The sequence below is a fragment of the Grus americana genome, chromosome 15, assembly GCF_028858705.1.
Source record: "Grus americana isolate bGruAme1 chromosome 15, bGruAme1.mat, whole genome shotgun sequence".
In the NCBI taxonomy this organism is placed as follows: domain Eukaryota; kingdom Metazoa; phylum Chordata; class Aves; order Gruiformes; family Gruidae; genus Grus; species Grus americana.
In genome coordinates, this window is record NC_072866.1 from 3,656,318 (window position 1) to 3,673,475 (window position 17,158).

Consider the following 17,158-nt stretch of genomic DNA (forward strand, 5'->3'; position numbering starts at 1 on the left):
TTACTAGCAGTTAATGAATTCCTCATTTTGCAGTCAGAGGCTGTGCCTCAGGCCATTCAAATCAGCTAACTGGCTGTTTGCTGTGGTGCTTTGGCAGGAAATTCTATTGTCTTGCTACATAAAAAATAGAAACATACAGTATTATCTTTATAGGACAAGATAAAACTATGGATTCATCAAAGCATGCCTTTTCCCCCAGAGAAACAGATTAGTTTATATATATCTTCACTTTTTTTTAATCCCCAAGCCCAACCTTCCTCCTCCTCTAGCTGCAAACTCAGCTTCATCTTAAATTCACTATTCCTCTTTTATTCTCATGCTGGATTTATTTAAAGGATAGATACTCTGTGTGATACTACAATAGAAAAGCTGCCATATTTTTTTTTATTAGTTCCAGTCACAGACAGTTTTTTACATCCATTTTTTGCTTTCTTTTCAGTAATCCTACGAAATTATCTTCTCTATAACTTTTTAATTTCCTCTAAGCTATGGTACTAAAGATTTGAATCTATCATTTTCTCTCTTTCATTTCTCTCTCATCTCATCCCTGTATAATTTGGACAAAACTAAAATTTTCTCCCCAAAATTGTAGCTCAGTATAGAATTAAACCAAATATGAGACCTTTTTTAAAAAATAAAATTGAACAGCATGTAATTTAATAATTATAATTTTCTTCCAAAGTATAGAAGTTAAAGTATTAGTGGTTACAATTTTGAGTCGAGAGGTTGGCTCATTTCCAGAATTCCCATGTCTTTGACCAGAATACGCAGCATTCTTGAGCATTTAATCTAAGTTGTATTTTCTTTTTAGAGATTTATATACCAGTATTGGAACAGGGAAACTGCTCAATAACTTTCTTGGTTATTACTCAGCCTGGCTAGGATGATCTTAAATGATGTCCCATTGTGCAGTTCTGGAATAATTTCCCCTTCTTTTCTGTATAAATGTCCTTTTCTTTTCTGGGTAAATGACCCACATCTTGTTTGCTTTTTCTCTGTAATTAGTTAGATGATTTTTTGTGTTATGCAAATACCTTCTTGGTTTTCCCACTTAGATGTATTATCTGTGGTCACTTTTCAGTTTTTGTGGGATTTCTTCAGGTGCCTGCTCTCACTGTGTTTGAGTGGACTATGCGAGCCATGAATAAGACTATAAATTATCCAGGCCATTCTGAAATTGCTTGCGCTTCTCTGTTTTTGTTGCCTTGAAATTGGGTGCTATCAGCAAATGTAATAATTTTGACCATATCGCTTCCAAGGTCACAACTCTGGAAAATAATCTAAACTTGTCAGTTGTAATGTTCCCAGCAGCTCCAGTTCTCTTCTCTGCACTCAACAACTGGCGTGTTTCTTTCTGATATGTCTCTTTGAATCTATTTGAATTTGTTTGGTCAGTTCTTCTCAAAAACATGCTCGCCACCTTTTCGAATCAATCTGCTTTGTGGCACAGTATCAAATGCTTTTCTGAATTCCACATAAATTGTCCATTATGTTGCTATTGTCTCCAGGTAGGTAACATACAAATTTACTTGAATTCTTTGAGTCTGTCATGACCTCCTTTTTCTATGTATTCAGCCTGCTATCATAGTCTTCCAAGTCATGCATTTCTAAATCTGGTTTAATAATTTTCCATAGCCGAGTCCAGGATAAGAAGCTTGGGCATTCTAGGGTCTTGGAACCTTTTAAACTAAAAAGAATGACATTAACTGCTACTCCAGTTCTCTCATACTCCCTTACTTAGTAAGTTATCACAAATCCTGCCAAGGGCTTTCCTTTTCCCCTTACTACTTTTCTACAGATTTCTTGGTTGTAATTCATCTAGGTCTGGAGCTTTGTCAATGTTTAATAATTATAATTGCCTAATTAAGGTATCAGCTCTGGTAGACCAGAAGCCTTCTTTCTCCACTCTGTTTCCAGTTTTCAGGAGTGTGTTTGCTACTTCTGTCAGATTCTCTGTTCCTTTGTGTATTCATTACAAACTGTCTATAAAGATATGAGTAATCTGTCTCTCTTATTTTTAAAATTGCTTTGCTTGAAGATATTTGCCTCTCTCGTTCCTGTCAGGCTGCGAGTGGATGAACAAAAAAACCCCAAAGTCACACACAAAAATGAATATTACCATGGAACAGTGGAAAGCTCGGTCATTTTCTTTGCTTTTCCAGGAAAAATATAAACTGTATAATAATGGCAGAAGTACACTTGAGAGATGAAATGACACACTTGGGGACTGAGTGTAACCTGTGGTGATAAGAAGGGGGAGACATAATTTATGTTAATTGGCAATAAATTAAGTCAAATTCTGCAAGGTGAATTTGCCTGCGACAGTAACTGGTGAGTGAATTCCCTGTCTCTATTTCGACCCGTGAGTGTTTTCGCTCTTGTTCTTCCCGTTTCCTCTCTGTACCCCGGGGGACGGGGGACTGACTGAGCAGTTGGGTGGGTGCTTGGCTGCCGGCTGGGGCCAGCTCACCACAGCTACTAATCTCCACGTGTTAAATGCAGGCGATGGAAGGTAAACGTATGGAGTGTACTCTATGGAACATGTATCGCTTAGCTTTGCAGTTCATGCGGGAAGCTGCAGGTCTGTGTTATCAAATGGGTATGTAGCTCAGCAGTTCAGTTCTGTGACGTGTGTTCCTTATCCAACATCAGGTATCCATCTCTTGGTTAAAAAGGGAACTGGCCGACATGCTTGTTTACAGGTGCACCCGTACTGGGAAACGTAGCTTTAGTTTTTGCATGTGAAATGCACGCTCAGCCATTTCCAATGCTGACATGAATGCTGTATTTACATAGTGTCTCCTCTTCTTCTTGTAGAGTTTTTTCAACCTTGAATTCACAAAAATGAGCTAAACAGTTATTTTAGAAACTGTTTTAACCGGAGCTATTTCCGCTCAGGATGATGTTTGTCCTTTTGAGTTCTTCTGCAGTGTACTAGAGGATTTTAAAACAGTTACCTTCTTACAGAGGTTAGACTTCTTCAGTGGACGTGATGGTCTGTAACCAGGCAGTTGGGGGGTGTGTAGCCAAAAGTCGTTCTTGCAGAGGTCCCTGAAAGCATCTGACACCCAGTGGCAGAAGCAGGAGAGCAAACTGCTGATCTGTTCCACTATGACATTTTTTTCTGTTTCTCTAAATCTTGTACTGGGCTTCAATTTAGCTTGAAAACTATTCCTGTAAATACCATAACGTTTGTTGTCAGAGAGGATGGTTAAAATCCTGTAAGGGATTTGTACTCTTTTTCTTCTTTTGCCTGTCTTGCCATCAGGGGCCCTTATACAGATGCCTATAAGTTTCCTCTGTAGAAGAAAAAATGTCTGAGTCATATGTCATTTCATACATAAAACTGTGGTCCGTGACACTGTGCCACCTTCTGCATTAAACTGATGGTGATAAATTGTGGCGGAATGACCTTTACATCACTTAACCCTGGTAATTGTCAAAGTATTATATGAACAGATTCTAGCATATACGGTGGCTTTACAAAGCAAAGTAGTGGACCAGGAAGAGCTTCAGCATGTTATGTTCAGTATAATTTTTGCAACAGTGTTGTTTTCTAGCACCTGACTTTTCAGTTAACGCTACGGAAATTTGCTTTTTTTGAAATGGGGACATAGACTGCATTACCACCACCTATAAAAAAAAAAGAAAGAGAATAAAACAGTGGCACGAAATGCAATGGAATTTGAAGCTAACAAGATTTTCAGGTAGAAACTAGATCTCATAAAATTCAAATGACAGAAGGGGAAGGCCCTGACTTCATGAAAACAGTCTGCTCTGGATAGAAGTCAGTGGAGACTGGAAATATATGGAGAAGTGCTTTCCATCATCTTAGCAGAAATGGTGGGGACAAGCAAAAAAAAATGGTACGATGGAGCTCCATTGGCCGTGGTTATGGAGGTGATGGCTGGTAAAGGCAGCCAGATTAAGGAGTAAGGTACTGTGATAACTAAGGTGTTACAGCGTTCTTGGAGACTTCAGTGGCAATATTAATGTGCTTGCATATCATCACATACCGAGGATGGATCTAGGAGATTTCAGGAAAGTCAGTAGTGTTTGCATAGAGGCAGAGATTTTATTGCCAGGCTGGGGCCTCCCTTTAGAGGGTCAGGTGAGAGCAACGCAAGAGCCGGCGGACAAGAGGATGAGGCTTGTGGCAACTGTTGCAGGGCAGGTACATGGCAGGATGATTCTATTTGACATTACATCTAACTAGTGTTGATTCATTTCTTGTGGGTGTTGCATGAATAACAATACCTGAGGTATGATTTACTAATGTTGCTAAGAAAGAAAAAAGGTTTCCACTTCTGACTATCTTCACATTGGTTCCCCTGTGTCTCGGGAAACTTGTAGTTTCGTGAGATAGACAGTAGGCAAGAAGCAGGAGCAAGGCTTTTAGCTCAGTCACACCTGCCTTATTCTCAATATTTTCAAATGGCTGTATCAGTTTTGCACCATGCGGATAGTTTTGGAATCAGGGCTGTCGGTGAGAAAGATGTCTTTTGGCAGGAAGGCAAGAGCAACAGTTAACTAGGTTGAAAAGTATGGCAGAGCCACTTTTCTGATGCCGCCTCTTCACTTTCAGGTTTCTCAAAACATAGCTACCAAGCAGTGTAAGAGGATGTAGCATCTCTGTTTTTCAGTGCCACAACAGTTAATGATAGTATCTGTAAATGTTTCAGAGGAAAAATGCTTATATGGGTAGCTTAAGAAACACTTAAAATAATAGTCTTTAAAAATGTTCTAAAGAACTATTACCTTTTTAAAAAAATACATCTTGCCCCTTAGAACAAAAAATAATATACCAGTCTCATCAGACACAGATATTCTTCCTTTTTTCTACATTTGTTGGATAATCAACATTCCTGTTTGCTATTTATCTGCTTCTTAAATTTTAACAAGTAATTCTGCTTATAATTGTGACACTTCATGATTTTGTAAAAATTGGCACCTGCTGCGTGTAGGATAATAGCACAATTCAACACGCGCTGTAGGAAGAACTGATTTTCTGCTCATTTTATCTGGAAATGTCTGAATTATAAGTGGAGTTGCCCTCCTGTTAAAATTCAAAATTACTGTGGATGTAGATAAATGGGAGTAGAGATTTTTACTTGTATAACAAGAAGAAAACCCAAAGTAGATGTGATTTTCTTTGCTATGAATGCAGAGAAGAAAGTACTAAAAATTAATTTGAAAAAGAAAAGAGGGGTTGTTTTACCAGATTTTATCTGTGATGTCAGTCAATTAGAATTAAGTTGGGGTAAGATCTCTGAGCAAATACAAATGGTCACTTTTTGCCTATGATGAAATTTGCCCTTTAGAGGAAAGAAATGAAATATATGGTGGTTATTCATCTAGTTAGCTAATTAATGTAGCTTTGGTAGTTCTGTATGCACACAGTACTCCGTACTTCCTTTTTCCTGTAATGAGGGCTAGATCCCAAGTTTCTTGGTCTCACATTTAGCAGGGCTCTTGCAGGCCAGGAGCAGAAAGGACAGCGGTTACTTCTGTAGTTCTTGAGGTTGACATCTGTGGTGGGGAGAGACATATATGCTGTTAAACCCCTATCCTGCGATATCATTGCAGGCTTAGGGCTTAGAATAGGAGCATGGAGAGGGTCAAGCTGTCTGCTTTCTCCAACACACAAAATTTTGTCGTCACTTGTGGGGGACCTGGTGGAGCTATAGAGCTGCAAATTGCAGTTGACTGATGAAGACAGAACTTGGAGAGAGCTAAGAATCCTCCTCCTTCCTTTTGCTCTTTGAAAAAAGAGCAGAGGAAGGCTATTCTCTGCCATTTATCTGCAGGGCAATTTGAGACCCCAGGACTGTGCCCAATAGCTGGAGCCAGAGCCTCAGCGGGCAGGTTAGCCTGAGGAAAACGGAGTTCCTTACCCAGGTTGCTTCAGGGCTTTTTTACAGATGCTCGTGGCCCATGAGCTGGAGTCCTTCCTCAGACCAGAGGAATTGACAGTCTGGTGAAAATGTGCAACGCTCGACCCAAGGCTCAGCATATGCTACAGAACAGAAAAACTTTCTGTGCTGGAGTTTCAGCCCCATCCTTGGGAGAGTAAAGGTTTTGTGTTGCCAGGGAGCACTTGGGAGGAAGATGACAAGGGAACGGATCTCCCAGTAAGTGTTAAAATCAACAAAATCACAGCAACTTTAGTTGTTGCGTATTTACTGTTTATCTGTTTGAGACCCAGGCAAATTAGCAGCAGCCGTTTCATTTTTGTTTCTTGCAGATTATTCTCCTGTGACTTTTAATTAAAACTTCCCTTAGGCACAGAGGAACCATTGGTGATCTTTTTTTTTTTTTTCCCCCTGAACTGTCTCAGCTTTAATTACCTTTTAGGATTTGAAATAAGCCTTATGTTTCCACCAGATCATGTTTACTACAGAAGGAAGTGGCAAAGGGATCAGCAGGGATATTTACTATAAAATCAAAATTTCACATAAAATGTATTTTAAATGTAGTCAAGTAAACATTCCCTTCCCCCTCCTGAAAAGCCCTATGGCCAGGTTTAATAGCGTTTCATATATTTTGAACTGAATAACTTGTGTCAAATCTCCCATTCCTGCACTATTCAATTTTTACTGGGAATATGATTACATTGAAATGAGACTCCATCAGAGAAATAAGATATTGGATGGGCAGTAGACCAAGGTGAATTTCTGAGCAGTTTGCATAAATGTTTTTCCACCCATAATAGCAGCTTCAGAACTTGAGCAAAAGAGCTAACCTGTCAGATTGCAATTTCTATTCATTGTTGCTTGAAACACCTTGTTTGCCAGAGAATCATCAGGTTTGTTTTGTGTTTACCTGCAAATAAATTTGATATAAAAAAACTCAAATGGATATAATGTCATTCTAAAACTGGAAGGAGGGAAGGTTTTTAGCCACTAATAGGTATGTATATATAGGTCACGATGTATTCATACACTGTTTAGACATCTTGATGCCAGCAGAAAGCATCACCAGCGTTAGCTAATGTGGTAAGCTTCCCAGGACACACCGTCAGTGCGGGGAGGCATGCAGTGTGGGCTGGAGTGTTATAGCACAAGGTGACTAAGATGGTCCTAGTAATTTCCTGCTGTTGACTACAGTAGTGCTGGCAGCTCTGTTAAAAACAGTCAAATTGCAGCAGGCCTTAGAACAGGGATAAATGTGTAATGCTCAGAAGAAGAAACATTTTTGAAAATCATCTTTCAACTGAGGAGAACCCGTTTATGCTATCCATAGCACTGAGTTCCTTTGCATATCGTGCTTTTCTCCAGATTCAATTGCAGTTGGATATGTACTGCTGTAGAGCTAGGTCACAGCTGTAGTATATTTTATTTATGTTTTTAGTGCATGTATATATACACTCACTAAAATTATTTGCACACATGTGTGTATACATATATTTCAAATGGGCACAATTCAGGCTTATCCCAGCTCATCAGTACGTACTATGCAGCTGAAGATGCTCTTTCTCATTTTACTTTTTGACATAGAACTGAAGAAGTCTACAAGGGGAATAAGTTCTTCCAGTACCTTATGGAATTGATGATAATTTTGTAGCTTTTGTTAATCAGATGATAATATTAATATTACTGTTGGCTTCAGTCCGATGATCTTTTTGAATGTCATTGGATGACTGGCTGGCTCCTTGGTGTGTGTTTCAGACAAACAGAAAATAGGTTTGTTTTTTTTTTTTTAAAAAAAAAAAGCTTTTCTTTCATTTACTTATATCTTAGCAGAATGTATTTTCCCCAAATCCCCAAATAACAGGCTTAGGTAGGTCTTGCTCTTCAAGTATTTTAGCTACTAATGAACTGCACAGGCAAATTATACTTCTCTACTAAAAGATGAACTTATAACTGAAGTTATCTTTTTCTGCTTCTATATAATGTCTATTCCTCCATACAAATTGGGTTTTTTCACAGGTGAATATTCTGTGCATTTGATTTAGAGTCTGCATATAGACTGTGTGCATTAGAGCTATGTAGTATATAAAAAAAAAAAGGATAAAGAAGAGAAATAATGGAAGATGTGCTTTTTAAATGAATGGTATAAAGTTAAGTGGTATGCTCCTGTTTACCCTTTCTAACAATATAAGAAGCCAAGGACATTCATCAAGAAGAAAGGCTGTAAGTAATTAAGAGATATACTATGCAATACATAATTAACATGTGTTACTGCTTGTCAGAAGATAATGTCAATAAAATGTAATATTTGCAAAAAAATTTGACATCTATGTGGATAATAAAGTATGGATAGTTACATTAGAGGGTTTTAATTTTTTTTTTTTCCCTAAAAGAAACTCTCTTGCTTTAAAACATATACCAACTGTCATTTGGAAGAAACATCCTCTACTGGCAATCTGTTCCATAATAATTCAGTGGGAGTCAGGCAGTTAAATACCTCATAAAACAATCTGGCACTAAGTTACTGAGAACTCTCATTGTATTCTGTATAGAAAATATCATTCTGTTAAACAGTTTCTTCCGCTGTAATTAATGAATTGCTTAAATTCATATAAATGATCTCCACATTCAAATAAGTGGTTGCTGGATTATAAAGAATTTGCTATCAACCCAGTTCTGAGCAGTATTGGTCCTTCTGTCCCATTTTCTTCCTTCCTGGTGTATACACGTCCCACTAGACATTTTGATTAGGAAACCTCTATATAGGGCTATTAGGATTCTGTGATTTATCCATGAGGCACAACGTACTGTGATCCTGAGATTTTATTCATGCCAGACAAAAGGTAGGCATATCAGTCACAAATTTGTATATTGCCTGTAGAAAAGCCTGAAGAGTAAGGTTACGTTTTCTTTTTTTTTATTGCATTACTGGTTGCTTAAAGGAAAAAAATCACAAGAAATCACATTTCTGTCAGAAAATCTTGGACTTGTTATTTCTACAAATAACCGTAAGATTAATAAGACTGAAAGCAGCAATCTTGCACTTATTAGTGCTACAAATAACCTTAAGATTGATGAAAATGAAAGGAGCTGGTCAGTGCAAAAAGGCTTTTTCTTCCTATTTTTTCTTCATTTTCGTTAGACTGCGCAACTGGGGGTACTTTCTGTAGCATTTTTCTGTATTAAAGGAGAAACTCACATAAAAGGCTTTTAAGAATATCCACAGGTGAACAGATGGAAACCCTTATGTCTTTCTGTACCACTGTTTAAAGGGAATTTTAGGAGAGTTTTCTAACTACCCGTTCTTTGATGCATCAAGATAAATGACCAACCATTTTTAAGAGTTTACCCTTAAAGGAGCTACGGGCCATCTTGAAAATCTATGCTGTAATAAATTGAAGGAATCGGTGTCAGAAAATTGATTTGCTTGAAAGCAGTTTATTTCAATTTGAATATTTTGAAATTGTGCTCAGTTACCTAAGGTAGCATGCCTGAAGCAAGATGATCCTGTTACCATGGTTTCAGGCTGAGATTCGGGTTACTATGGTGTCAGCCTTTACTTCTTGCTGTGCGGAAAAGTATTATGTGACCTGGGCAAGGTCATGGAGACTTAAATCCTCAAAGAAGCTAAGCTGGAGCAACAAAAATTAGTCACTGTGGTGAAGGTCTTTTATGCACCTGCTGCCTAAAGGAGAGACTCGAGCCCTATGTGCGCTTCCTTATAAAGTGCAGGGCATTGGATTCCTGTCTAGAGAAGTTAGCGCTCTCATCCGAGGGATGGGGGCTGGCCACTTATTGCAACTCACAGCCCTTTCTTGTCCAACTTGTATTAATATCTAGGTACCAGGAGGCACATTCCTCTTTTCAAAAGCTGTAGTGATTACATCCTCTCCAGGAGATGGGCATCAAAACTGAAGTCCCTCTTTTCATTCGAAATGGGATGCTCACAGGGAGATCAAATTTTATTCAGTAGTTTTAGTAACAGTTTTGAGGATGTACATGAGGAGACTTGATATTTCTGTTCTTACCAAGAACAACCGCATGCCTGGCTGTAAGAGGGTGATAGGGGATGCCCCAGGAACACCTTTGGTTTACAGAGAAGAGACCCAGCTGAATTAGCATAGGCAGGGGGAGAGAGAAAGGCCCGGGGGGTTTGCAGTTGGCAGAGAGCAAGGCTGGAGCTGCAGTCCCTGTTCCAAAGACTCTGTGGATTTCATACCCAACAGCCGGGGGGTTGAATACGTAGTCAGTCTTTGGAGCAAGAGCTATTATTGTGAAAACGGAAATGTGTTTTGACATTTTGTTTTACAGCACCTTGTGTCTTGATTAAGTTCCAATCAGTTTAAAGGGCTGGCATGCTAGAGGTGGGGTCTAGCCGAGGGGCTCAAACTGGGAACAGGTATCACAGCTGCTGGGACTGGGTCATGGTGAGCTAGAAAACATCCCTCTGAATGTTTTTCTGAGAGCAGGAAACAGAGATTGTGGATGAATGTAGGAGTTAGGTTTGGGACAGAGCACAGTCTGTTCAGCACCAAGGAAAAAAAAAACAATGTACAACTGTTCTCAAGGTCCAAAGGAACTTAGAGCGAAAATGTAGATAGTAACAGTGTGTTTTTATTATTTGGTTAATTCATTAGTTGTTGGGGGTTTTTCTATTTGTAGGTATGTGTGGTTTTGTTGTTTCCTTTAGGTAAGGCTTTTAAGTTTGCATCCTGAGATTTAAGTATGTAAATATCATTTAAGTCTTACTCTGGGTTTGTAAATCCTATTGCAGTTTTTGCCTCTTGTGTTTTGATTTTGGTTTTCCATCTGTAATCTAGAAATACAGTTACATCAGAGGGCTGCTGCAGTGATGATATCACAGGATTTTGATGCTATGGTAATAGATGCAGACTTGGTATCATATCTCTTGATTGCACCCAGTGTAGTGCCAATTTATCTATTTCATCACAGTGAAGCAGCTCTTTGCTCCTGAGTGTACAGTTCTTCTAAGTGTTATTCCAAAGTAATAATATTATCTCTCCAGCTTATACCTGGAGGGGAATTATGTTAAGTAGCAGTATAGTATAATTATTTCAGTGAAAACCTGTAGCCCTGGCAAAAAGGAAAAAAAAGAGGGGAAAAAAAAGTATGGTTTTCATAGAATCATAGAATGATTTGGGTTGGAAGGGACCTCAAAGATCATCTAGTTCCAACCCCCCTGCCATGGGCAGGGACACCCTCCACTAGACCATGTTGCCCAAAGCCTCATCCAACCTGGCCTTGAACACTGCCAGGGAGCCAGGGGCAGCCACAACCTCTCTGGGCGACCTGTGCCAGGGCCTCACCACTCTAACAGGGAAGAATTTCTTTCTAACATCTAACCTAAATCAACACTCCTTCAGCTTAAACCCATTCCCCCTTGTCCTGTCACTACACTCCCTGATAAACAGTCCCTCACCATCCTTCCTGTAGGCCCCTTCAGGTACTGGTAAGCCACAATTAGATCTCCCCAGAGCCTTCTTTTCTCCAGGCTGAACAACCCCAACTCTCTCAGCCTGTCCTCATAGGAGAGGTGCTCCATCCCTCCGATCAGCTTCGTGGCCCTCCTCTGGACTCGCTCCAACAGCTCCATGTCTGTCCTGTACTGGGGCGCCCAGAGCTGCACGCAGTACTCCAGGTGGGGTCTCCCAAGAGCGGAGTAGAGGGTCAGGATCACCTCCCTCGACCTGCTGGTCACGCCTCTTTGGATGCAGCCCAGGACATGGTTGGCTTTCGGGGCTGCAGGCGCACACTGCCGGCTCATGTTGAGCTTCTCATCAATCAACACCCCCGAGTCCTTCTCCTCGGGGCTGCTTTCAATCCATTCCTCGCCCAGCCTATAGTCGTGCTTGGGATTGCGCCGACCCACGTGCAGGACCTTGCACTTGGCCTTGCTGAACTTCACGTGGTTCTCACAGGCCCACCTCTCCAGCCTGTCAAGGTTCCTCTGGATGGCATCCCTTCCCTCCAGCGTGTCGACCACACCACACAGCTTGGCGTCATCGGCAAACTTGCTGAGGGTGCACTCGATCCCATTGTCCATGTTGCCGACAAGGATGTTGAACAGTGCCGGTCCCAGTACCGACTCCTGAGGAACGCCACTCATCACTGTGCTCCACCTGGACATTGAGCCATTGACCACAACTCTTTGAGTGCGACCATCCAGCCAATTCCTTATCCACTGCATGGTCCATCCATCAAATCCATGTTCTCTCCAATTTAGAGACAAGGATGTTGTGCGGGACAGTGTCAAATGCCTCGCACAAGTCCAGGTAGATGACATCAGTTGCCCTTCCCTTATCCACCGACGCTGTAACCCCATCATAGAAGGCCACCAAGTTTGTCAGGCACAATTTGCCCCTAGTGAAGCCGTGTTGGCTGTCACCAATCACATCCTTATTTTCCATGTGCCTGAGCATAGTCTCTGGGAGGATCTGCTCCATAATCTTACCAGGCACAGAGGTGAGACTGACCAGCCTGTACTTCCCTGGGTCTTCCTTTTTTCCCTTCTTAAAAATGGGGGTTATGTTTCCCCTTTTCCACATGTTTTATACACATGTGAACACATAATACAATGATCAGATACAGAACAGTAATTTTAATTATCATAAATCTGTCTGGAATGGCAATGATCTGAGTGGCACTTTAAAATCCATTAAGTACTTCATTTCTGAATGAAACTGTGTTACTTGGAAGGATACAATTTTTTAATATTCCTGGTTACTATTGCTTGTGAAAAACAAATGTTTTGTTTTCTTGCAGACATGCACTTTCCGTTCTCCCCAGTTTTCTCATGGCTGTTAGGCCACATCTATCCTTTAGCCTTGTTCTGCGTATTATCTTTCAAAGCAGAGAAAGGAGATAAAAGAATCAAGGGAAGTGTGGTATTGGAAATGGTCTGCTCCTTAATGCCTTGTTTCTTGGTAATACAGTAGGCAGGATATGATCTTGCCATATGATCATACTCAAGAAGAGTAGAAGGATTCCCTTTGTAGAAGGATTCATTAGTTTCAGAGTCTCCCTCTCCTACTTCCTTTCTTTTTTCCTTCCACTTCACTCTTTGCTTTTTTGTTTCTGTGTACTAACCTCATCCGCTATGACAGCTTGAAGTGTTTCTTTTGCATTTTTGATTTTATGATACTCTGAAAATCCATCTTTGGAAAAGGAGGGGCGGTAGCTGGAGTAACTTTAGCACTGATCAATATCTGTGCTGGATTATTTTGTTCTGTTGGCACTAACTGGATACAATCAAACCCTTGAGTTACTTTAGGGTCTATCAAAGTGTAGGCTGCCCAGAGAACTTGGCTGTGAGCACTGTTTTGTCTGGGCAGTGGTTGAGAGGGCTTTTCCAAAGTTCAGCTGGCAGCAGGGTTTAGGCTTAGAGATGGGGATAACGTTGAGAAGAAGCATGCAAATATGAAAATAATCTGGCTCTGAAAAAAGGAAGATTATTTCCTGAGAAATCCATTGCTTTGTTAAATGGAAATCTTAATTGTTTTATTTTGTTACCATGCTTAGATTTAGGATTTGTCAGATATTTGCCCACTAGAGAGAAGAAAATCAGTTAAATGTGCAAAAAAAACATTTCTGATTCCTGAAGACTAGATAACGATTGCTGGGTTTTTTTCTTTTCACCGTCATTGTTATCTAAAGAGTAATCAGGAATCAAAAAGGCAGATAAAATGTCAATTTTAGTATTTTTATTTTTTTTTTAAGTAAAATTTGAAAAGTTACTACTTTTTTTTTAACGTAGTAGATTTTAAAAATAAACTTGCAAGTTTAAAGAACAGAAAGTGTGGCTGACTGGATTTGAGCTTTAGGAACCTTGGTGAAGGATTGATGCTTAATTTCAGGCAGATTATTTTACAGTACCACTCAGTAAACTGCGAAGAGGACACACTGACTGTAAAGATGGACCTGAAAACTGGTGTCTTGGTACTTGGGTATATAATTTTACAGTCATTTAAATCATTAAGATATACTGGCACAATACAAATTGGAGTCTAGGTAGCACTGATCCTAAATGTGCCGGTAATTTATGCAAGTCGACCTCAAACTCTGTCTCTTGTGTAAGCAAGTCAAGGGGCACCATCTGTAGCTTGCCTTTGAAGTGGTTACGGGTCATGCATAGCTTAGTATTGAATTCCAAGCTAATTTATGGAAGAAAAAATAGCAACTTTAAATGCCCACACTTTTAAGTGAAATATTGCAGACTTGATGGATTTTATGACAGATAAGCATAAAAGCAATGTCTCACTCATTTTCAGATAAACTCTTAGGCATGTGATTAAACTGCTATAAATGTCAGTCTAAATTGTATAACAAACACGAGTGTTTCCTAGGTAAGATGTATCTAAGCATGTACTTCTGTACTTTGCTAATCATATTTGCTACAAATGCTTCAGCAGGAAGAAGATTTTTTTAAAAATGTAAGCAGTGTAAATAATATCCAGGTTTGGATACTCAGCAAATAGGTTTTGGTTGAATCTTCTAGTTGGATTTTTTGGGGGGAGTTTGAGGTTTTGGATTTTTTTGAGTGTAAAGAATTAAAATTAGGAAAGAAGGATTGATAGTGACCTTATAAAGCTGAAGCGGTAAAGAGCAGTTTTGCAACTGTGTTGTCCTGTCTGGGAAGCAATTTTGAAAGGATCCTATTCTAAACAAAGCTGACTTTATTATGCTGAGTTTTGAGTTTTGGATTATTTAGTTCAATCACATTGCTAGAAGGATTTTTTTAGATAACTTAAATGGGTCAGTAACTTACAAATCATCTCTGTTTTCATTGGAAGGAATGCATCATTCTTCCTTCAGTTCATTATCATACAAGCACTGCGTAACTTGGGGAATCACCAGAATAGCAGAAAGGATATCACTCTATAATGTTCCATCAGCCACTAGGTCAGCTCCTGAGGTCATTAATTGTCAGCAAAGGACTCATGATCATTCCTTGTCGCTTCACTTGGGTAAGGGCTAGTTGTCAGGACTCAGCTGGCTACCAGAATTAACCAGATTAGAACATCTACACGTGATTATCAAGAACCTCAAAACTGTAGTAACTCTGAAGAATCAAGTTATTAACTAACCTCTGATTAAGGGAACAAGGAAACTTTTTCAATAATTTGTCTTACCCAGTAAAAGCCTACTGAAGTGTTCTACCTTGAAAGCAGCAGTTATCGGAAATTATCAGAGGAAGACCATGAGATCACATGGGTTGTTCTTTTGGAAACAGACTTTTATGAGAGGAGCGCTGTGTCCCCATATTTGCATCCGGGACGGAACGTTTGGTCCCAGACACGTGATACGTAAACACCTGAGGGGGTTTGCAGACCCTGGTTAGAATGAGGCTGTGTACCACCCTGTTGTATGTATTGTAGCAGGGAACTTTGAGATGCATGTGTACCATAATTACAAACAGCTTAGTATGTTGGTCAGCTGGTGTGAAATGATAACTAAAGCCTGCAGGTTTTCATTTTATTTAATTGCATTTTAGTCTATGTTGTCTTTGATATCAGTTTTACCATGTACTATTGTGCAGGGAGTAGGAGTACCGTATTGTAGACCTGCCAAAAGCATCTCCACACTTCAAAAAATGATAAATGATGTTTCAGTATGTCCCACTGGGGCTGTCTCTAACTTTCTGACTGATCTAGGCAGCTGTAAGTGCTTTAAATAATCCCAGTGTGTGGTTTCAATCATACCTCTCTCCTTTTACTGTTTTTTATCACTGATTTTTTTTCTACTTTCTTGTCTTTCTTTAAAACACATTACTATATTCCCTCATTTAACTGCTTAATTTTGATTGTATATTCCTATCTACTGCTTACCTTGTTTTGTGGCTTGTGTCATTCTTCAGTGCCGTAACACTTGTTAGGCCATTGTAGTAAGAACCAAATACCATTGTTCAGAATGAAGATAACTTGTTGGGGGATCAGGAAATCTTTTATCGGTCACGTCTATTTAGATTAAGAGCTCTGTTACAAAAGGGATCTCTCATAAAACAGGCAGCACTAGGCACAGTTGGGCTGCGATTTCAGCTGAAGGGTACAGATCTATCACAGTACGTTTATTAAAATAAACCAACGATCTCACACTTAATCTTTATTTCATGAATCCCAGTACTATGGCTGCAGTTTTAACTCATTTTATATTTCCCGCATTAAAGATATACTTGTTGAAATGTCCTAACACAGAAAAACCCACACACAGCAGGACCGAGAAGACTGTCATTGAAATCTTTGTCATGCATTTAGTTATATACCAAATGATCATGATTTTCGCTAGTCTGAAGCAAGGACTTTCCTAAATTATTTACCTTTAATGTTTTTTTCAAGATGGAAACCCAAGAAATGAGGCACAAATCTTTACGGTTATTTCTGAGGAATACTGAGGGGGGTGGGGGGACAGATAGGATACTGCTAAAACTGGTTGCTTATTAGAAGTCATGGGGGTGTAATTAATCTCATTTTTCACTGTAATAAGTGTGGCTTCTAACCTTCTCAAAATATAGGTGAAACAAGTTTATTCATGCAAAATACCATGTAGGCGCACCTTCTGACATGGGTACCCCGTGGGGTCACGTGTGAATGTCTCATCATCAGCGGTACGTTTCCCTTTTCTCCCTTGCTCAAAAGACATCGTTGTCTTGTCTCTCACAATCAGCACACATGTAGATAATGTGTAGGGATGTGTAGATAATGGGGATTCTTGTAGGTAGTAGGGCAGAGGATATGAGGCTATAACTTTGCCTTGCGTACGTACTCTGAAGGTGAGAACCCCTTATATGTTTCTCCTTGAATGACTGCTCTGGTTGTTCTTGCAGTAAAGGTTAATTGAAGGAAATGGTGTTACCTGATGTTAACATACATCATATGTTAGTCCCATCTGTAGAATGCCAGATAAAATTCAAATAGTGTTTATAGTGTAGCTATAGCTTGTTCTAGAGCTAAAAAAAAACCAACCCCAAACCACCTTTACTAACCTAAAGAGAATAGATAAATTGACCTTTTTAAATCAATGTTGAAAAAAATCTACATGCAAATCATTGTACTTTTGCAGTGATGTATTTTTAGTGTATCAGACTGAATTCACCAAGAACACTTTTAAGGAATAAAATGGGAATAATTATATTAATCTATGAGTAACTTCAAAAACCACTTCTTAGCTGTAATTAAATCACTAATCAGACTAAAATTCATTGACTTACCATCACAGATAATCCTTGGTGTTTT